This window comes from Siphateles boraxobius, unplaced genomic scaffold, assembly GCF_051911475.1.
Source record: "Siphateles boraxobius isolate OS27281-9 unplaced genomic scaffold, OSU_SipBor_1 29, whole genome shotgun sequence".
NCBI classification, from domain to species: domain Eukaryota; kingdom Metazoa; phylum Chordata; class Actinopteri; order Cypriniformes; family Leuciscidae; genus Siphateles; species Siphateles boraxobius.
In genome coordinates, this window is record NW_027508908.1 from 471,201 (window position 1) to 494,942 (window position 23,742).

General features: G+C 42.5%; 1 pseudogene across 1 annotated transcript in view; it reads right to left on the reverse strand.

Annotated features, from left to right (window-relative positions):
- Positions 1 to 6,758: 6,758 nt before the first annotated feature.
- LOC143754003 (uncharacterized) overlaps positions 6,759 to 23,742 on the reverse strand; it is a 38,414-nt pseudogene continuing 21,430 nt past the window's right edge. The window contains exon 4 of the transcript XR_013207855.1: positions 6,759 to 7,698. The product of XR_013207855.1 is annotated as an uncharacterized LOC143754003 (transcript). The remainder of the gene's footprint in view (positions 7,699 to 23,742) is intronic.

Consider the following 23,742-nt stretch of genomic DNA (forward strand, 5'->3'; position numbering starts at 1 on the left):
TCGTCCATAGTTAAAACAATGATTACAATATCATCATAGACGATACATTACGCACACTCCTAAGCACATAAAGAATGAACTTACAATTGAACTGACATTTATTACCAACGTTCTTCTACCTCACCTCTCGCGTGCAGGAGACAGACGTAATGCTGCCGCGAATGAAGCGAATTGTCACGTGCTGAATGTACAGCTCTATTAACTGAATACTATTTTAACCCCTTAACTGTCACATTAAAAATGAAAGTTTCAATTATTAACTGAAAGTCCTTTCCTTTTTCTTGATCCTCCATTGATATGGCTACAAGTTAACCAAACAGCGGAAGATAGTTTACAACGTAACCCCAGCAACGCATGCTGCTAGGCAACCGTGGCCATTCACAGGAACGCGCATTGCTAAAACCAGGCGTAGTTAAGCCTAGGCTTAAGTTTGGTTGGTGCAACCCACGTTAGGTCAACTCTAAAGACTGGTCTTAACTAAGACCTACTTAGCAGTTAGGACCAGGCTTAGTAAAGCCCTGTTGGTGTAACTGGCTCCAGGAGACGGAGGAAGTTTTCCAAGCAGAAGTTCTTTTATTGCTTGTCGGTAGCTGCAGTCATTCCAACATTGTCTAACTTCTTGAGTCAAACATTCTAATATATATACATTATAAGAGGGAGGGATTACATTGTGATGGTGGAAACTCGTATACCAGTTTAGTAACCTGTATTAAAAGAGAGAGGGAAAAACTTATTTAAACCCTGAGACTCCAGAACAGGAGTGACAGGACTCTCTCTTGCTAAGACAAAAGCTTAGCGAGAGTCTCCAAGAGTTTCATTAACATGTTTCATTTAACTTACAATAGAAAGAAAACCCGTCTGACAGCTGTATATAGAGACACAGAATAAGACATGAGTTTCGTGCTCCACAGCTGAGTGCTAAATTCAAGTTACAGAACTTTCTCAGTTTATATATGAAACTAAATTAAACATTTGACAAAGTTGTATTCCTTCAATTCCCCCTTTGGGAGTTCTAAATAACTCCCACACTATATACAAATTTAAACAATTAAAAATTCATTCTTGCAACTCGTGATAGTTACAGGCACATAAGGCATGTTCTGTTTTTGTTTTTCTGTAATTGCATGTTGACACAGAAACAAAACATGCAATTAGGGTCCGTGAGTCTTTTCTGGTTGGAACTGTGATTTTCTCGTGATCAATCAAGTTTCTGAACCATGAAGAATTATCTTCAGTCATCTTGGTGTAATTTTGCTGAAAGATCAAGAATGTCTTGTTGGACCAACGTGTTTGTGCACAAGTGAGTCCTGGAATGCAGTCATCTTCGGATGTGACATGCACACTTTCTTTCCAGCAAACAAGGCATTTGTGACATATTCATCAGCTCTAAGAATATGTTGTTTCTGGAGTCCGGACTTTGTGCGATCTTCATGATGTGTAGTAGTAGGACAATCTTGATCATGTCGATGGATGACTGAAGGTTTCGTAGTCTCTGCGTTGTGTATTTTTTTCTTTTTCTTTTCTTTATCCTTTTGTGATAGTTGTCTCGGAAGTGGGTCAAGTTGTTTCTTGAGGTTTTCTTGTGGCTTCATACGCAGATGACGAGGTCAGTGCCTACCTTGACTACCTGAACACACTTGTACAGTTGCATAGAAACAAGCCTGTTTAGCTGCCATATCAGCAAGAGCATTACCTTTAGCTTCCGTAGTATTAGTTAGTTGTGAGATGTGCTTTCACTTTGATCACTGCTAATTTCTTTGGAAGTTTCATGGAAAACATTAGATCTTTCACTAATTCAGCATGCTTAATGGGGGATCCAGCAGAAGTTAGAAACTGTCTGGTTTGCCAAATGACACCAAAATCATGAATTACCCCAAAAGCATATCTGGAATCTGTGTAGATATTAGCAACTGATCCTGAAGCTAGCGTGCATGCTCTTGTTAGGGCTACTATTTCTGCAGCTTGAGCTGAAAAATGATCTGGAAGACGTCCTGAAGCTAACACTTCCTTGGTGGACGTTACTGCATAACCTGCTCTTCTGTTACCTTCAATTACTTGAGCTGAACCGTCAACAAACAACTCAAATTCTGAATTCTCTATGGCAGTTTCTTTTACTACACTCGTAGGTGTATATGTAAGCGTAACACAATCGTGAGTCATTTCTCCTTTATCCTCTAACAAATTCTCAGTCATTGCAGACATCATACATAAGGATGGGTTCGTGACAGGTGCACGCTGTAAGACAATATTCGGGGCTGTGAGAGTTGCTAACCAATTTCCCCAGCGAGAGGAAGTGACAGAAGTGACTTTTGCTTGATTCATTAATGCGGACACTGCGTGCGGACATCTTACGTTTACAGACTGTCCTAACACCATTCCTGATGAAGCCTGAAGCGCTAGATAAACTGCCTGTACTGCTCTGATGCATGGGCCCATACCTTGAGACACTATGTCAAGTTTACCAGAATAGTAATGAATTGGGTGTAAACTGCCCCCATGATCTTGCATTAGACATTCAGTCATGAAGCTTAAATGTTCATGGACATAAAGCACAAATGGTCTATCAGTTTGGGCAATTCCTAATGCTGGTGCTTGACATAGTGCTCTCTTCAAATCTTTGAACGCTTTGAGGTGACATTCTTCCATACAAACAGTATCAGAATCTTTACCGTGGCCTTTCAACAAGTCATAGAGCGGCTGTGCAATTGAGGCATAGTCTTCAATCCAAGGTCTACAGTAACCTGCTGTTCCCAAAAATGATCGGAGTGTTTTAATGGTAGTAGGCGGGGGTATGGCTTTGACTGAAGCCGCTCGATCCTGTGTAATGGATCTGTTTCCTGCACCAATTGTTTGACCCAGAAATGTGACTTGCTTTTTAGCAATTTGAGCTTTGTGAAAGCTGCATTTGTGTCCTTTCTTATGCAAATAGTCCAACAATGCTGCAAATTCAGTTTCAAGTACCTCGTGATCTGTTGAGGCAATCAAAATATCATCGACATATTGGATCATAGTGGACTGTTTTACCGGACATTCTGGGTCACACAAATCACATCTGACAGCCTGATGGTATATGGTTGGGGAGTTTTGAAATCCCTGTGGCAAACGTGTCCACTGGTATTGCTCATAGTCAACTGTGAAAGCTAACCATGGCTGGCTGTCAGAGTGCAACGGTACAGAAAAGAATCCATTAGACATATCAATTACTGAAAAGATCTTACTCTCTAATGGTATGCCATTACAAATTGTGGAAGGATCTGCCACTAGAGGGGTGATTTTATTAATATTTTTATTGGCTACTCTGTAGTCTATTGTAAGTCTCCATGTCCCATTGGATTTCTTGATGGGCCATATGGGCGAGTTACAGGGACTATTGGTTTTAACTAGCACTCCCTGCATCAGCAACTTTTCTACAATAGGTTTGATCCCCTGTATAGCTTCCTTATTGATCGGATATTGTTTAGTGACCGGAGGTGGAGTCCCCGTCAATTTTATTGGTTCTACACCTGTCAACAAACCACAATCATCCTTGTCTTTAGCCCAAATTGGATGATTCTGTAATAAAGCATACTCTGGAGGGATTACATTATTGGTAGAAACTTGTGCTGAGGAAATTTGAATGCTAGCAGATTCTGAGGACATGTATAAAGTTAGATCTACCGGTCTCAGGAGATCCATGCCTAAAATTGCACCTGTGTTTAATGGAGCACATAGCAGTTTTGTAGTCAGAGTTTTAGGGCCAAATTGTACCTCTATGGGCGGGGTTTCATACAAAACAGAATCTTCACCTACTACACCAGTTAAAGATAGTTTGGTTTTCTTGTACGGTATGTCTAAACCTTTAGCCAATTTTGTAGGAATTATTGTAATCTCTGCACCTGTATCAAGCAAAAAATCAATTTCTTTCTCTTGTATGCTACCTTTCACAAAAATTATTTTGTCATTATGATGGATTACAGGTGAAAGGTAGCTACTCACAGCCCCAACAATTAGTTTTTTCCTGGTCTTTTTGTGCTCTTAGAAGAGCCTGAACTAGCTGTCCTAAAATTTCAGTGGACACTTGCGGAACTATTTCAGGGTTGTATGCAGGCTGAGAAGGAGCAGAATTATGCATAGCATTTCTTTTTGTATCTTGCAACTTCTTCCTACACTCTTTCTCCCAATGTCCTAATTTTCCACAGTAGTGGCATTTGCCTTCTTTTTTAGACCTCCTGTTTACTGGTGGCGTTGTGCTAAATGTAGCTGCTGCTGCTACTCTCACTTTGGCTTTAACATCAGCATCTCTTTCCCATGCTGCCAAACTGTCTAAGTTACTTCTGAGAGTTCTGTTAGACCAAGCTATATCTAGGAATGGCAAAGCTCTTCTGTATTCAGCAACAAGTCCATCTGACCAGATACGAATCAGTGGTCCTTTGTCATCAAGCACACTTTCAGAGTCATCCACTATTCCACTGTACGTTACAGCTGACTGACAAAACCTCTCAGTATATTCGCACACATTTTCATCTTTCTTTTGTACACAGCTAGTAATTCTAGACCAATCTATTTTGGGCCCTAAGATATTCTTTAGGATTTTCAAAACACCTTCTCTCATATCACTTCTACTGGCATGTTGTAGTTCAGAAGTCACGGCAGATTCAAAACTGTTGAATTCAGTTTCAGTTAAAATTTGTGACATGAACTGTGTGACCTCTGTTAACGACATGTCATATAGACGCATTTTGCTGATTAATGTTCTTCTAAATTCAGAAAACTGTTTACGTGCTGAAGGTAGGCTCTGGGACAGTCGCTCTATGTCTTTAGGTCCTTTTGCAACAGTTTGGATTTGGACAACAGAAGAGTTGGGAGGAACACTTTAAGTTCCCTCAATTCCCTGCGATCTCTTTCTAGCACCACACACATTTACTGAATTTACAGGCACATCAGTTACTGGGCGGAGAGCCGCATCTGTTTCAAAGAACGCTCGTAAGTCAGGGTAAATGTTATCCGGCTGACTAACTTCTTCTACATCATTTTTTTCTATAGGTTTGTTGCGGTTCAATTTCTTAGTCAAAGAAGAAATTCTAGCACGTAGCTCTTTGTTCTCTTTTTCTAGTTCTGAGTTATGCTGAGACTGTTGTGTAGCTACTGCTAAACCAAATTCTCTGTGACAACAGATAATTGCTTCCACATTGTTCTTGCGAACACTTGCTCCTAGAACCTTTTTACACTCTTCTACAGACCAATTCTTATCTGAATGAATGTCATATTTCTGTGTTAGTTCTTGTCTAACTTTTTCAGTGACTATTAGATCCATCTGTTCTCCTAACAGTGTTTTAAATTCGCTATCTGACCACAAAGGAGTAGCAAGACCACCTTTTTCCGTTGTTGGAACCAGCCGAGCATTTTTTCTAACCATTTTGTGATGTTTCTTTATCACACAATCAAAAACACTAAAACTTCTCTGATCAACAGAGGGTACACTTGTTAACACAAATCAACTATTGTTAAACTTCCTTGTTACCAACACATCACAAACTATTAGCATGTTACGCTAATCTTCCCTAAAAGAAAAATGCAAAGGATCTTTCACCTTCTTAACTTTTAGAGGATAAAACAAACAAAAACACTAAATCTTCTCTGCTCAAAAGAGGCTACACTCGATAACACAGTTAACCTTCCTTGCCCAGAGCAAAGGGTAACACAAAAAATATTAGCACGCTACGCTAATCTTCTCTAAAAGGAAATGTAAAGGATCTTTCACCTTCCTAACTTTTAGAGGATAAACACATCCCTGTTTGAACAGAGGTTCACCAATATTAACACGTAATGTTAACCTTCCCTAACTTTAGAGGATACCTTCTCTAGCAACGTAGAGGCTATACTTTCATCTTTAAAATAAACTTTTAAAGGGTAACTTTGTTAGTCAGACACTGCAGCTGTCTGATAACTGTTCTCTGACGGCGCAGAGGATTGTACTGGTCTTCAGTGGTTCTTTGAATAGAGTGAAACTCACCAAATTGTTGTTTATACGGAAAGGATTCCATCTGGAACTCAGTCAAAAAAAGTTTGTTCTTTGTTGAGCTTTGAAGTTTCAGGATTCAGTTCTGGAACTCAGTCTTTGTTGAGTGGAGATTTCAGTTCTGGAACTCAGTCTTTGTTGAGTGGAGATTTCAGTTCTGGAACTCAGTCTTTGTTGAGTGGAGATTTCAGTTCTGGATTCAGGTAAGATTCTCTCTGGAATGCAATCAGATCTTTGAGCTTGAATTCCAATCTGGATTCAGGTGAAGTTAATTCTATCCGGCTCACGGCACCATCTGTAGTGAACTTTTTCCTTGTAGAAAAGTTAGAAGCTCAGACCAGGAGACGGAGGAAGTTTTCCAAGCAGAAGTTCTTTTATTGCTTGTCGGTAGCTGCAGTCATTCCAACATCGTCTAACTTCTTGAGTCAAACATTGTAATATATATACATTATAAGAGGGAGGGATTACATTGTGATGGTGGAAACTCGTATACCAGTTTAGTAACCTGTATTAAAAGAGAGAGGGAAAAACTTATTCAAACCCTGAGACTCCAGAACAGGAGTGACAGGACTCTCTCTTGCTAAGACAAAAGCTTAGCGAGAGTCTCCAAGAGTTTCATTAACATGTTTCATTTAACTTACAATAGAAAGAAAACCCGTCTGACAGCTGTATATAGAGACACAGAATAAGACAGGAGTTTCGTGCTCCACAGCTGAATGCTAAATTCAAGTTACAGAACTTTCTCAGTTTATATATGAAACTAAATTAAACATTTGACAAAGTTGTATTCCTTCAGTTTCATGTTGAAACTCTTTCCACACTCATAGCAGGTAAAAGGCTTCTCTTCAGTGTGAAGTATCATGTGACATTTAAGGTGGTTTTGTTGTGTGAAACTCTTTCCACACTGAGAGCATGTGAAAGGTTTCTCTCCAGTGTGAATCCTCACGTGAATATGAAGTTTTTTCTTCTCTGTGAAACTCTTTCCACACTGAGAGCAGTTGAAGGGCTTCTCTCCGGTGTGAATCCTTATGTGACTGTCAAGGTTTTGTTTCACTGTGAAACACTTTCCACACTGAGAGCAGGAGAACGGCTTCTCTCCGGTGTGACTTCTCATGTGAATCTCAAGGCTTTGCTTCATTGTGTAACTCTTTCCACACTGAGAACAGGTGAAAGGCTTCTCTCCGGTGTGAATTCTCATGTGACATTTAAGGTTTTGTTTCTCTGTGAAACTCTTTCCACACTGAGGGCAGGTGAAAGGCTTCTCTCCCGTGTGAATTTTAATGTGGCTATCAAGGTTTTGTTTTACTGTGAAACTCCTTCCACACTCAGAGCAGATGAAAGGCTTCTCTCCATTGTGAATTCTCATGTGAATATAAAGTTTTTTTTTCTCTGCGAAACTCTTTCCACACTGAGAGCAGGTAAAAGCTTTCTCTCCCGTGTGAATTCTCATATGAAAATTAAGGGTAGTTTTCGCTGTGAAACCCTTTCCACACTGAGGGCAGTTGAAAGGCTTCTCTCCGGTGTGAATTCTCATGTGACTCTCAAGGCTTTGTTTCACTTTAAAACTCTTTCCACACTGGGAGCAGGCGAACGGTTTCTCTCCAGTATGAATTCTAATGTGCTTTTCGAGGCTCGCTTGCTTGGTGAAACATATCCCACATTGATGGCAAATAATCTTGTGAAATAATCTTCGTTCAGACCTAAAATAAGCATACACAAAATCAAAAGTCAAAAATCAATTCAAAGACAATAAAATTAGATTTGCACAAGAAGTCACTGTTTTATCTTTGACATACTAATGGTTAAACCTTTAATTCTCAAGGTCTTGCAATTAAATCTGGTTTGGCTTATACAAGGGTATTATCGTTTAGATGCACTTTGCTATTACCTTTTCCTCTATTACCCCTTTTCCACCAGAGCATTTTGAGAACCTATTCGCGAACCAGTTCTTTGTGTTTCGACAGCCAAAGAACCTGTTCTCGGCCAGGACAGGAGTAACAACGTCGTTCGCTGGGCGCTCTAGTCAGTGGAAAAACAAACGCAAGTTGAACCAACTCCGAACCAACTTTGAACCAGCACCAGTTCCGAACCAGTTCTTTTTTGGTGAAAAAAAAAATATTAGACACGGTTAGGCTCAAGTTACCCCTGGTACTAACATCCATCTCATCTGTCTAGGGCTGCAAGATATTGAAAACATTTTTTTTTAGAAAATTTAGTTTTTCCTGTGATATATATTACGATATGAAAAAACTTTGGGTTTGACTGATTTGGGTGTTCACATTTGGGTTTACTCTGAACAAGAACAAACTCAAACCTCTGGTAAGCTTAATGTGAACAGACTTTAAAAAAATATCTCTCCGCCAGAGTTTTCATAGATCACATTTCCACTGTTTTTGACCAATTCAGTAAAACTATAACAAGTAAGTATTATTTTGTTGCATTATTATTAAATATATATTAAATATAAATATTACTATCTCCATAAATATAAATAAGACATAAATTCAGCTTCTACAAGAACCAATGAGGTTCATTCTTATGTGTTGTTACGCAGCTCCTAATGCACGGATCCAATATACTGAAACTGTACACACATTGTCTTAAAATGTAATATACTTAAACAGTCGAGAATGTTTACATTAACTCAAGCATAACGGACTGTGTTTACTAAGATACTCGCCGAGACATTTTTACTTTCTGGGCGTGCACTTCAGATGTTTGCGCACACTAAAGGCCCGTGTATACTTAATTTTGTTCCGCTCAATCTCGAGCAGTCAATAGCGTGTGCCTTTCAAAGTATACATCTTTGGCCGTGTGCGTGGAAAGATGTGTTTGACGCATATGTGCCCTGTATAGTGGACTTTGTTTTCAAGTGCTCAATTCACTCGCACATGCTGTTGTATGCGCATCGTCCGTGCAGACACAAAAATGTCAGATTTTGGCCGCCTCTCAAATGGGTGTTTAGATACCTTAGATATTACCTAAGAATTTCAAATAAATGCGCTAGAAATCCGCGCTCTTTCAATGATGTTTATCTATTGGATGGACGGAGAAAGCTCTGACACCTGCAGTATTTCATCTGACGATAGCCTACATTTTATTTAAAACTAAATGTTCCGTGAGAGCAACGGTACCGCAGAACGAGTGTAGCCTCTATATCTATAGACGTTTTTAAATCTGAAAACTCCACAAAGCAACAAAATTGTCAGACCCTTAATTATGCACGAGAAATAAAATTCGTGGTATAGATACGCATTTTCATGAGATCGTGTCGTTTTTGACATAGAGCTGGGTCAGTCATAAGCCCTATTCGCACGGGATTAGTATTATCTGGGGACCTCGTGTGAATTAGAAATTACCCCCCACATCTGAATTTCGTGTGGCGCATTCGCACGGGATAAGCGAAGCCTGTGATTTAACTCGAATTACTGACTTATCTCCCGGATATTATGTCAATAGGCTATTGCTTGGAAATATCTTGTCGTTATTATAGGTCTAGCTGTATGATATATCATGAACAGAAGAATGTGCCTTACCGCATGCTGTTATACATGTCATTCATTTCCATCTAACCATTCTTTTTGTTTTTGCTCTTCTGATGGTTTTCAGCTTTCTCTTTCTGCAAATTGAATAGTTGTATGGTGTATTGCGATATGACCCAGCACTAGGGGTAGAGGTCAGTAAGCAGGGCTGAGTTGAGTGGGGGACGGAGGGGGGTGACTGTGGGACGCAAGAATCACTGTCTTCATGTTTTTTATCATTTACGCCCGTGTTATGGAAATCATTATGAACAGCAGCTACGCTAATTATTTTCCCTTTCGGCGTTCGTCAGCTCCAGTTTGTATCCAGCCTTTCACGGAGACTTCAGATACCCCAATCACAAAGCCTGTGAAGAGACGACTCAACACCGGCGATATGGACCCTCTATGGTGGACGGCACTGATCCTCAACAACTCGTCTCAACACCGGCGTGATTACTTGGACTTCCAAAAGATGGAAATGGATAAATATTCTAAATGTTCCGATCCAATCTGCCTTGTAATGCTGCCCGAATCTTAAATCATGCACTGTTCCTTCGTTGGCCAGAGGAGAACTGGCCCTCCGACTGAGTCTGGTTTCTCTCAAGGTTTTTTTCTCCATTCTGTCACCTGATGGAGTTTTGGTTCCTTGCCACTCTTGCCTTGGCTTTTGGCTTGCTTAGTTGGGGACATTTAATATTCAATAATATTATTGATCTGCCTTGCTTAAGGTGGACGTTGACTCAATTTTCTTTTAGAAACAAACTCTGTTATATTATTTTCATGTTATCACTGTGAAGCTGCTTTGATACAATCTGTATTGTAAAAAGCGCTATATAAATAAAGGTGACTTGACTAGGGATGGGAATTGATAAGAATTTAACGATTCCGATTCCATTATCGATATTTCTTATCGATTCGATTCCTTATCGATTCTCATTGGGTGAGGGAATAAGTACAAATTTGTTTGTTTGTATTAACTTATTGAACTTATAATTTAAATAATTTGTTTGTTGATTATTAGTAATTAGAGTATTGGGGTGTGAACCTACACTGGTCTCACGGTTCGGTTCGATTACGATTATCATGTCATCGATTCAGTTCAATTCGATATCTAGATGCATTACATGCACTGCATCCTCAATTTTCAATTTTACTTCAAAAGTGGTGTGTGCGCGTTCGCCTGTTCGTGAAGTCGCAGTGACAGAAACAGTGACATTCCAGTTTAAGTTTCATGGGACTAAAGTCTGTTCATGCTGTGTGTATGGCCAAATGTTTCTGCATATTGGAGGTAGTCCCCCCCCCCCCTTGAAGAAATGGAAATTTTACAAGTGTTGCAAGTGACCGTATTGTTATGAGGCGCCGTCATACTCTCATTGAGTATGTGCGCAAGTTTGAGTGCGTGTGTGTATGTGCGTGGAGAGTTTGTGTGTGCGCGCGTCTCATATGAGTATGTGCGTGGAGAGTTTGTGTGTGCGCGCGTCTCATATGAGTATGTGCGTGGAGAGTTTGTGTGTGCGCGCGTGCGTCTCATGTGAGTATGTGCCTGGAGAGTTCCGCGCATCTCGTGTGTGTAGAGTTTACGTGTATGTGCGTGAGCGACTTTAGGTGTGTCGTTGTGCATTTCATATGTATTTGTTTGAGCATTCAGCAGTGTAGGCCTTCATGTACGTTTGACTACTTAGTATACGTGTATGCAAGTGTTTCATATATGTGTGCGTGAATGAAATTTGAATTAAGCCCTAGACGGCGCCTCATATTGTCGTCTTTTCGCGTAAAATATAACCAAACTTTAGAGCGCTTCTGCCTCGATGCCATGTTTGCTGCCTTCTGAACCAAAACAAGGCAGCGCGTGTTTGACGTCATGACACATTTGCAACGAGCGGAACCGATAAGCGGAATCGTTAAGCAGGCATACTAACGGTTCCAAGGAATCGGTTCACTGGGCACCGGTTCTGAAGAAGAACCGGTTCTCGATTCCCATTCCTACCCAGCACCCAAAATACTATACAAAACTCTCCCACGTAGCCTCCATTCTTTGCGAAAGATGACTAAAAAAAGCGCACAGGAAACAAAAACCTTGAAAAAATTATAAACGACCCTGCCAAATCACAGAGATGCCAATTCGCACGGGACTAATATTATCACAGGACCTCAGTGTTCGGTGAAATATGGTAGGTCATTTGCGGGGGAATTTTTACTTTACAAATGACATGGCCGATTCGCGTGGGATTAAGATCTCAGACAACCTCCGCAATTATTACAAATGACTACAGATCACCAGGTACTACTAATCCCGTGCGAATAGGGCTATAGCCTGGCTCCGCCCTCCTACGTACTTCCGCTCAATTTTCATTTTCCTTCAGTACGTCGTCTGGGTTTGCGCAGGTTTTCCCCGGCCAATGGGGGTTGTTCGTGTACTTGGCGTGCCGAGGACTGAAGCTTCTTTCAGACAGGACGTGGAATCCGCGGCAATCCGCTATAAAACCAATTAATTTCAAGGACTTCCAAAAATACAAAACAGTTACAAGTGTATGCATGCAAACACTAAATACAGGATTCACCCTATTATACTTTATCGACACAAATTTATAAGTCATACAGCAAACAGACACCCCCAAATAGTCTATAAGGCTGTCTTTGAGTTCACTTGAACAAGGGTTAAATTACTTGTCAAGCTACAGAAGAATACCATAATTCCTCCGTTCAATTAGGCCTAAGACATCGAGAGTCACGCAGGCAGACCTATAACAACCCAGCCACAACACAAAATTTGGAATAACATGCCTTGCCTGTACCTTAACACAGAATGAATTTCAAGGACTTTCGATTGCAGATCAATGGCCTCCAAACGTTTATATTTTTTGAAGAATCTTTGAGTTAACGTACTAAACATGATTGGAATTTGCACCGCAGCACCAACCCCTTGATGCTCATGACAAGAATAGCATGTATAGTTATCTTTATTGAAGTGAATTAGGTTCAAATCGTTGGCGTGCATGAATGATATTTTTTGCTATTTTACACATAATACTCCACGATGATCACATTACAAAAAACTAAAATTGCACTTCAAAATAAAACATTGTCAATATTTTTTGAGACCCCTCAAAATTTCACGAATCACGTTTTCAGGGGAGCCAATGTCCTAGCTCCCCCGTAGTTCACACCCTGAGTTCCCACCTTCAATGAAGATAACGATTGTCAATGGGGAGTGGCCAGACTCTCTGCACAAATGAAATGTACAAGAGTATGGTAGGACCAGGCTAGGTCAATCAGGCTTTTCATTTAAAATAATAAAATACCCCGTCATGCAAGCCAAAATTCTGGGGGGGGGGCACAATCTGAGACGTTGCAATTGTTTTCTGACGGGTGATATGGATCATGTTAGGAGGAGTCTCCTTGAAATTTTTTAATTCTGGCTGCTAAACATAACATTTCAATGCAGTTTGGGAGGGACAGAAATACCTTAACGGAGCTAGCAGCAACCCTCCTCTATCTGAGGACTAAGTTAAAGTATCTATTTTGTAAGTTTATGTAAAAGACAGGTTGATGAAAGAACTGGAAGCTCAAATTCAAAAGCTTTTGAAGTCTACTTCATTAAAGCATGTTTACACACACACTTACTGTACACTTAGGCCTACTACACATGATTTTAAAAACAGTACCATTGCAGTATATTATGATTTTAAATTGGTATGTGACCTAAGAATGATCTTACATTAAAGGTACATAAAGGTGCTGAGGTCTGACTTTGTGGTGCTCTAGAATTAAGTTATTTTAATATTAATATGTGATGAAGGACTTTGAAACAAGTTTGACAGATTTCAGTGGTGAATAAGGTTAACACTACCCCGTTTATTTCGAAAATGGTTAATATTTGACAGAAATGTAAAAAAGTAAATAAATCAAATGTAATATGTAACATTACTTTAGTAAAATCATTGAAATACTGTAGTTACACTGCTCATTATTATATTTTAAATAAGGAACTTGTAAAGAGTAATTTATGAGCTAACAGAAAAACTAGTAACTTGTACATGTAACCTACTATGGCTTATTGGCTTTGTATGGCAGGCAGTAACGTTAGCCAACTAGTTTACGGTTTGACTAGGCTAGCTATGGATAACGTTACACTGACACAACTTAAGTTAATGCTCTGAATTCGCAGCTAATATCAAATCCATAACTTTTTGATCAAGTTAAAATTTCCAGGTTAACCACAAATAATCCCACTACCTTTTAATTTCATCCGATAACTAATTCAATGCCGATTTGTTGCTTTGCCCACTTACCAATTCAAGACCATCTGTAAAACATTGCCAGCTCAACGTGCGAGACGAGCGAGTTGCTTGAACACACAGCAAAGATTCTAGAGCGAAACACGTGTAGCGCTCTAGATTTGATATACACAGACACCATATTAGGAAAAAGGGGCGGGCTGATGCTGACCGATTTATTACACATCCAGAAGAATATTTGAGTCGTTATAGGCTCTGGTATTATGGAGCATAATAGGAATAAAGTTGTGACAAAAAAAATGACCAGGGAGGAAAAATCTGAGGGGGCACGTGCCCCCTCACTTTGAATGGGCATGACGCCACTGATAAAATATGCACTTTCAAATCTATTATATATATCAAGACCAGTTAATATAAGCTACAATATTGTTTTATTCATTGGCAAGTCTGTCTTTTACAATCAAATACATAATTACAATCAAAAAGCATTTTTGGTAAACGTTTTAGGATGTGACCGGAGCAGCAAGCCTATGGGAATCTGTGGGAAGAAAAATTGTCTCAGGCTGTTCCAGTTCATTAAATGACAATCTTATATATTCGTGTTTGAAAAGTTACATCAAAAACAGCTTTACCTTGTGTCATCTCGTCTGTCAGACATAAGTTTCAACCCGTCAAATGCATAGCGCGAACACAGCACGCAAGCGCACTACATCAATAGCGCTCCTATTATAGTCAGCACGGCAGCGATGACAGCGATGCTTGACATTGACTCAGCGTTGGGTATGTGAGGGGTGTTCATCATTTGTATTGACAATAAAAAAATCACCCAGCAGCTGAGTTACAGAATAACTACCCAGTGTATGGGTAAAAATATAAAGAATAACCCAATAAAATGACCCAAAATGCTTTGTGTTTAAAATAAATAAATAAATAAATAACAAACTTACACGGTCCTTCATTCGTCCATTCTTGCCTTGTTGATGACTGACATGTTTTCGTCTTCACATTTGGTGTGGTCTGGTTGTCTTCACGCAGATCCATCTTTATCTACAGGAAATGTTCGATCCAGTTTATTTTCCAAATCGCTCCATCAGTCAGTTATTCTTCTTCTTTGGGAATTAACAGCAGCTTGCATCCAGAGGCGTTGCACTACTGCCATCTTCTGGGTTTATTTCCCCGTAATGTCCATTACTATATTCTCCTCATCAGATCTGTCATTGTTAAAAAATAAATAAATAAAAAACCCTGCAAATTGATCTTCTGCCATGTTCCCTTTCGAACGGTCACTTCGTATTGCGTAGCTATACGCAGTGGGGGAAACTCCTTTTCCTCGATTTACTGAAGCCTTTATGTAAAGCGCATTTGCAGCTGCACAGCTAGAACATGAGCGTCTGGCTCGCTCATAGGCTGCGCTGCGGCAACTGCACATCCAATGGCGCAGGCGCCTCTGACGTGCAACCAATGAGATCACTCTGCGTCATACACGTCAGAGCCCGCCAAGGGGGCGTGACCTCAGTCTATAATAGTCCCCGAATTCGCCATTATAGCAGATTTTACTCCTTCAGCGACAAACTTCACGTCTCTGACCATTTATTGAGCCTTCGCCGTCGAACAAGCCTTCAGCCTGAGCGAGCTACAGTTCAGCAGACTACACATCTCAACCGTGTTTCTCCTGACGCCGTCTCTCCTGTGGCTATCCGGCGATATCCTTTTCAATATCTGTTTATTATGTGTTTATATCTGTATCAGCGTTGTTCCATATGCCTCGTGTTATGCGAGGCCTACGAACACGCGAGCTGCATTTCATGCCTGGGACTCTACCACGCAGAGAATGCACTCTCTGTCGGCGGATGTGCGGCCTGCGCGTGCATGCCTATCTCCGTGCTGCGAACTCGGCTAACGTTAGCTCTCTCTCGAGACGGCGGCGCCGCATCACCCGCGCTCCCTTCTCCGGCCCTACTTCAGCCGAGGAAGAAGAAGCGCCGCAGCCAACGGCATCCAGAGAGCACGGACGTTTGTGAATGCACGCCGGCCACGTCCCCGCGTGCTTCACTCACTCCAGCTCAGTCATCTCCGGTCCCGTTCGAGGGAGATCAGCGCCCCCCCACCACCACGTGGCGGGCCTCGTCTCTTTCGGCGGACCCAGCGAGGCAGGACTAACTCCGACGCTGAAATGCTTCGGATCCTAACACAGGCCGCCCCGGACCTCGAGCTCGAGTGGAACTAACCGTGCTAGCTGGCGCCGACCAGCAAAGCCGGCGAAACAGGCCTCTCAGCCCCGCCCTGCGGCTGATGCCGAACGCTTCCCGCCAAAGCCGTCCTAGCACGCAAAGGAAAGAGAGGGCACGTGTCCTGCGCTTGCCGGACCACCCTCAAAGAAGCCAGCAAAACTTCCCACAGCCCCCTGTACAGTTCAGGCGGCTGGGGATTTTATTATTGTAAACAGGCCCGCAGCAGTGAGCGCGTCTTTGCAAACAAACGCCGTTTTCACGGCGACCCAAATAAAGCACACGAGCACAACACATGGGTTCACGGTCCCCCTTCACTAGGCGGCCCCTCCCTTGTTGTAACACTGACTTCCCCACACGCAAATGCTTGTGCAGTCAGTCCAACATTCAATGTGTGCACAAATCACAATATATGGGTTCACGGTCCCCCTTCACTAGGCGGCCCCTCCCCTGTTTTAACACTGACTTCCCCACACGCAAATGCTTGTGCAGTCAGTCCAACATTCCATGTGTGCACAAATCACAATATATGGGTTCACGGTCCCCCTTCACTAGGTGGCCCCTCCCCTGTTTTAACACTGACTTCCCCACACGCAAATGCTTGTGCAGTCAGTCCAACATTCAATGTGTGCACAAATCACAATATATGGGTTCACGGTCCCCCTTCACTAGGCGGCCCCTCCCCTGTTGTAACACTGACTTCCCCACGCGCAAATGCTTGTACAGTCAGTCCAACACTCAATGTGTGCAAAAATCACAATATAAGGGCATCAGGTCCCCCTATGTTAGGCGGCCCGTCCCAATCAGTGTGTCAAGCCCTAGCCACACGGGTTATAGCCTGGCAAGCTATCCCCGATGTGTCGAGTTGAGTTATAAACGCTATAAAGCGAGGCAACTCGCTCCAATTCGCTCGCAGACCCCCAAAGTTTCAGGCGGTTCTCGAGACTTCGGTGAGAAGCAACGTGGGTCACATGCTTCGCACCGATGTACAGAATTCATTAGCAAAAGGGGTGATAGAATTAGTCCCCCCTGTGCTAAAACATACGGGTTTTTACAGCCGCTATTTTCTAATTCCGAAAAATGACGGCGGCCTCAGACCCACTCTAGATCTGAGACATTTGAACAAAGCTCTCATGAGACGGCCGTTCAAAATGTTAGCTATCAGTTTCACAAGCACAACACATGGGTTCACGGTTCCCCTTCACTAGGCGGTCCCTCCCCTGTTGTAACACTGACTTCCCCACACGCAAATGCTTGTGCAGTCAGTCCAACATTCAATGTGTGCACAAATCACAATATATGGGTTCACGGTCCCCCTTCACTAGGTGGCCCCTCCCCCGTTGTAACACTGACTTCCCCACACGCAAATGCTTGTACAGTCAGTCCAATACTCAATGTGTGCACAAATCACAATATAAGGGTATCAGGTCCCCCTACGTTAGGCGACCAGCCCCAATCAGTGTGTCAAGCCCTAGCCACACGGGTTCTAGCCTGGCAAGCTATCCCCGATGTGTCGAGTTGGGTCATAAACACTATAAAGCGAGGTTACTCGCTCCAATTCGCTCGCAGACCCCCGGAATTTCAGGCGGTTCTCGAGACTTAGGTGAGAAGCAACGTGGGTCACGTGCTTCGCACCGAAGTACAAAATCTATTAGCAAAAGGGGCGATAGAATTAGTCCCCCCCGCGCTAAAAAATATGGGTTTTTACAGCCGCTATTTTCTGATTCCGAAAAAAGACGGCGGTCTCAGACCCATTCTAGATTTGAGACATTTGAACAAAGCTCTCATGAGACGGCCGTTCAAATTGTTAACTATCAAACATATCCTCGCGCAAGTGCGCCCGGGGGATTGGTTTGTCACAATGGATCTGAAAGATGCTTACTTTCACATTCAAATAAATCCTCGTCACAGGCCATTCTTGAGATTCGCCTTCGAGGGCCGGGCTTATCAATACACCGTTCTGCCGATCGGTCTATCGTTGGCACCCCGTACATTCACGAAGTGTATGGATGCAGCGCTTTCTCCTCTGAGATTTCAGGGAGTGCGCATGTTAAATTATCTCGACGACTGGCTGGTGCGGGCACAGTCGAGAATCGAGCTATTAGCTCACAGGGATTTGATTCTCGGCCATCTAAAATGCCTGGGTTTCACAATCAATGTTTCAAAAAGCAAACTAACCCCCAGCCAGAGCATGATCTTTCTGGGCTGAGTTTTAGACTCGAGAGCTATGACAGCGTGACTCACACAGAGCGCGCGCTCTCGGTGCGAGCGCTTGCAGGCACTTTCAGATTGCGCGAGCGCGCGCCACTGAAGAAATTTCAGAAACTGCTTGGTCTCATGGCAGCAGCATTGCCAGTACTCCGCATGGGATTACTGCGCATGCGCCCGATGCAGCATTGGCTGAAACGCTGTGGGCCAACTCATGCATGGCAGTCAGGCAGCTTGCGCGTTATGGTGAATCACGGTTGTTTAAGAACCCTGATTCCCTGGCGGGCTCAGAACTGGCACCACGAGGGGGTGACAGTGGGAACAATTTCCAGGAGGAAAGTGGTTCTTACAGATGCGTCCAACCTGGGTTGGGGAGCGCTGCACGAGGGCATGCCTGCATCCGGCCTCTGGTCGAGCACGGAGCAGAGCTTACATATCAACTGTCTGGAGATGAAAGCAGTTGGGTTGGCCCTGAAGGCATTTCTGTCGAACCTCAGAGGTCACTACGTGTTAGTCCGCACAGACAATACGTCAGTGGTGGCCTACATGAATCGCCAGGGGGGCATCAGGTCAGGGAACCTGCATGCGATGGCGAGAGACCTCCTCTATATGGGCACAAACCAACCTGAGCTCTCTGAGAGCAGCGCATATCCCGGGCGTCCAGAATGTGGGCGCGAATATGCTTTCATGGGACAACACTCCCCTCGGCGAGTGGTCCCTGAACCCACAGACGGTCAGTCTAATATGGAAGGTGTTTGGCGAGGCCGAAATCGACCTTTTCGCCTCGAGAATCAACACCCACTGCAAATTGTTCTTCTCGAAGAACAGGGACGCGCTGGCCCATGTCTGGCCCAACCGTCCCTTTTATGCCTTTCCCCCCCCCGTCTCGATGATTCCACAAGTCATCAAACGGGTCAGAGAGAGCGGGTGCCCAGTCCTTCTGGTGGCCCCTCTCTGGAAAACCAGATCGTGGTTCCCGGAATTAGTTCAGTTATCGGACACAATCCCATGGCCTGTCCCACTGAGGAAAGACCTCCTCACACAGGTGAACGGGACATTGTGGCATCTGAGACCCGATTTATGGGCCCTTCATGTTTGGCCCCTCAACGGGTACCCAAGGACCTTCCTGAGAAGGTTTTAAGCACTATATCTGAAGCCAGGGCGCCGTCGACTCGGCGCCTGTATGCTTCAAAATGGTCAGGTTTTTCCAGCTGGTGCTCGAAAAATCAGGCTGACCCAGAGTCATGTGTGATATCAGTGGTTCGCTCATTCTTACAGGAGCTGCTGGACGCGGGTTGCTCCCCGTCCACGCTCAAAGTGTATGTGGCAGCCATAGCAGCACATCATGTTCTGACGGCTGGCCAGTCACTGGGAAGAAACGACCTGGTCGTAAGATTCCTGAAAGGTGCGAGGAGAATGAACCCCTCCAGGCCTCCGTCTGTGCCGCCTCTGGACCTCTCCACGGTCCTGGGGGCTCTGAAAGGTCCGCCTTTCGAACCGCTCCAATCGGTTGATCTAAAAACCCTCTCGCTGAAGACCGCTCTCCTTATGGCGTTGGCATCTATCAAACGAGTGGGAGATCTGCAGGCGCTCTCTGTGAGCCCTGCATGTTTGGAGTTGGGTCCAGATGACTCCAGAGTCATCCTCAAGCCCAGACATGGTTACGTTCCTAAAGTGCTCTCAACACTGTTCAGAGCACAGGTGGTGACATTATCAGCCCTCCCTCCTTCTGCAGAGGATGGAGAGGTTAATCTTCTCTGCCCTGTCTGAGCGCTGAGAATCTATCGGGAGCTTTCTGCGTCTTTTAGACAATCAGAACAGCTTTTTGTCTGCTTTGGTGGTAGATCCAAGGGGGATCCAGTCACTAAGCAAAGACTGTCTAGATGGATAGTGGATGCTATTTCTATGGCTTATACCGCAGCGGGTCAAGTTTGCCCTATAGGTATCAAGGCCCATACGACCAGAGGTATGTCTCGTCATGGGCTTGGTCATCTGGCTTCCCATTAGTGATATTTGTGATGCGGCCGGCTGGTCCTCGCCTTCCACATTTATGAGTTTCTATAATAGGGAAGTGCCTTCCCTGCAGGCGAAGGTGCTTTCGGTATGATTAAGACCCGTCGGTGGCTTGTCTTGTCATATATTACTGTGCACTATCACATTCACATATATATATATAAAACCCGCTGCTGGCTGGTTGTATTCATGCATAAACCCGCTGTTGCCGGTTATATTTACATATATATAAAACCCGCTTTGGCCGGTTATATGACATATATAAAACCCGCTTTTGCCGGTTATATTCCATACATATATAAAACCTGCTTTGGCCGGTTATAATTTCATATATAAACCCACTTGACTGGTTATATGTTCATATACCAATAACCCCGACAGTGTCTGGGTTCATTGGTGTAGTATGTTGGGTTATTTCTAACTGATGTGTACTATTTTAGACCTGACGGTGTCTGGTCTATTTATACATAATTATGCGGTTATGGCTTGTTCTGTATGCTCAGGGGCCTGAGTTGCAGTGGCAGCCAGTTACTCAGTGCGGCGTTTTGCATGGCGTCCCCACTGCGTATAGCTACGCAATACGAAGTGACCGTTCGAAAGGGAACTACTCGGTTACTCACGTAACCTCAGTTCCCTGAGTTAGGGAACGAGTATTGCGTAGCCAGCCGCACTATAGTAACATGGCAAGTTGTCGCTTCAGTCGTTAAACCTGCTATAATGGCGAATTCGGGGACTATTATAGACTGAGGTCACGCCCCCTTGGCGGGCTCTGACGTGTATGACGCTGAGTGATCTCATTGGTTGCACGTCAGAGGCGCCTGCGCCATTGGATGTGCAGTTGCCGCAGCGCAGCCTATGAGCGAGCCAGACGCTCATGTTCTAGCTGTGCAGCTGCAAATGCGCTTTACATAAAGGCTTCAGTAAATCGAGGAAAAGGAGTTTCCCCCACTGCGTATAGCTACGCAATACTCGTTCCCTAACTCAGGGAACTGAGGTTACGTGAGTAACCTAGTAGTTCATTCACACCAATTTCCAGTGTGTCCTTTATTCCTGTTCCTGTTAATATAATTTTTCCTAATTTTGCCATCATGTTTTCTTCATATTGTCTGCAAATTATGTTCTATACTCTAAAACCTGACAATAATCAGAAAAACCAGTTGTTTTTATAGTTTTAGATTAATACCTTCATTGATTTTCTTCCTTGTAAAAAACATCCCTTTGGGTTTCTCTATGGAAAATGTAATACTCAATTTTCTCCCCAACTTTTCAACCTGCTGTTTTTATATCAATTTAAAAAAACTCTAATTCCCTGTAACTTAATCATTAACCCCTCTCTCCAGCATATCATATCTTTTTTGCACGTCACAAAATACTGCTACTGCTGTCTCTTTATTTTTATTTTTTCGTCTTCCAAACAAATTAAGGGAAAACAGTGTAATAGTGATGTAATTATTCATTAGATATTGTTTATTTAAAGAGCAAACCACAAGAGGGCAGTTGTCTAATAGTGTTACCTTGGAATACAAAGAAAATAATAAGCATACAAAAGGTGGACTGAAAAGAGCGTGTGTCACATATTCATATAGCAAATTTAAAATATTAATTATATATTAAAATAAAGAAAAATATTACAATTGCGATATTTGCAATTGTAATATCATAATAAAACAACAACATACATATCACATGTTTACTATAGGAAAACAAAACCAGACCAAAGCTGCAACTTTTGTGAAACGGTTTATTTAGAAGTTGAAATAATGTAATCTGTAAATTGGAATAAAGCTTTCAAAAATGTCATGATGGTATCAAAATTTGACTAGGCCAAATATTATATGGAATGATCTTTGAGAAAGAGTAAAAGCGGTGTAAATAATAAGCCATTGATGTAATTTATTCTTTCTGTCAATTCACTGAAGGCAAAATGGGCTTTCAATACAACTTGGCTGTCTATGCCGTAGAAATGCAATTAAAATAAAAAATAAAATCGGTGCTACCTGAATAGAGAAAACAAATAGGTAGGACACCTTTACAATCTTTACAAATAGGTAGGACACCTTCAACACCCATAATGCACTAGGCATGTTGCCGTCCAAGGCCACTCCCACCAGTCTGCTACATGGATACGCCTGACCAGAGTCAAATACCGCCTTGCTTTAATTGGAAATACTTCTTAGCAAACTTTTAGTTATAATGGTGTAGACTTTTATTGAATTCAAAGAGTAAACGTTTAGCGGGAGTGAGTTATTTTCGGTTTCCAGTGAAGGATCCAGTGTGTTGTAGCAGTGGCCAAAGGCTGCAAAAGAATCATAAATATGGAGAGGATGCCGTAATGAAAAATCTGAAAAACCTCCGAGTTTGTAGTCAACATTTGTAGTCAATTATAATCAAAATATGACTAAGAATACAGTGTTTTAGGCCAAATGAAGGGGAAATTTTTTCACCCAACCTTATAAAGTGCGCCATCGCGTACAGGTAAGAAAGCTGTTGCTATAGTCTTACATTTTTATCATAATTCTGTTTAAAGAGAAGACATATAACAATAAAGTTTTCAGTGATAAACCTACCTATACAACAACAGTTCTGTTAATAACTCTCTGTCAATTCGGCTGTCCCAGACAGCAACATAGTGTCGGCCCAGATCCGGCCCTCATCTGGTCCCTGGGGCGGGAATACAGAAATGCAGAAGTATAACATGTCTTTTTCACAAAAAGCCCTGGAGCTGTCAAAAGTCCACCTATAAACTTGAAACAAATAAACGTGAATTTCTCAGTCAGGTAACAGAGAGAACGAGTTAACCTTGCTCAAATACATATACTATCGACATTGTTTATACAAAACAGGTTGAAAATAGGCAAAGTTACACTTTAAGTAAAGCTTTGGCTGAATCAATTTAAATGTGCATTCTTACCTGTCCTACAATGATAATTATTAATCAAAATAATGTCTTACCTATGTAAGTGTGAGGCTGTGTATGGTGTTGGCCCTCATGAGATCTGTTTTTAGTGGATGTTTTCCTTGGGAAGTTAGTGGTAGGGGTGTTCGATTCAGGGTTTTTTGGAGTCGACTCCGATTCCCGACTCCTAATATTGGAGTCTGCGGAGTCGACTCCTCGACTCCATTTACTTTCAATCAATATAGAGTCAGGAATAAAAAAACACCTTCCTTCCCACTCCAGTACTGGATGGGACATTCTGATCGACAAATCTGTTTTTAATAACAGTAAACACTCTTTTAATGTACCCGCGATGTTATATTGTGTCATGAAAACACCACTTCATTGATAGTAGACTTATGTTGAACTTTATTGTACAAACAGACGCTGTATTAAGCAGTACTGAAGTATTAAATAGAAAGTATCCGAAACGTCTGTGTATTTGATAAATATTGCATTTATTTCCCTTCAGTGGTCATAAAGTACGAACGTCACTACGAGAAGCACAAAGTGTCCTCCAGTCGAACCATAGACTGTAAAAAAATAACAGGCACACACTTTGCGTCTTTATAAACATAATACAGAGACGATATTCCGGTCT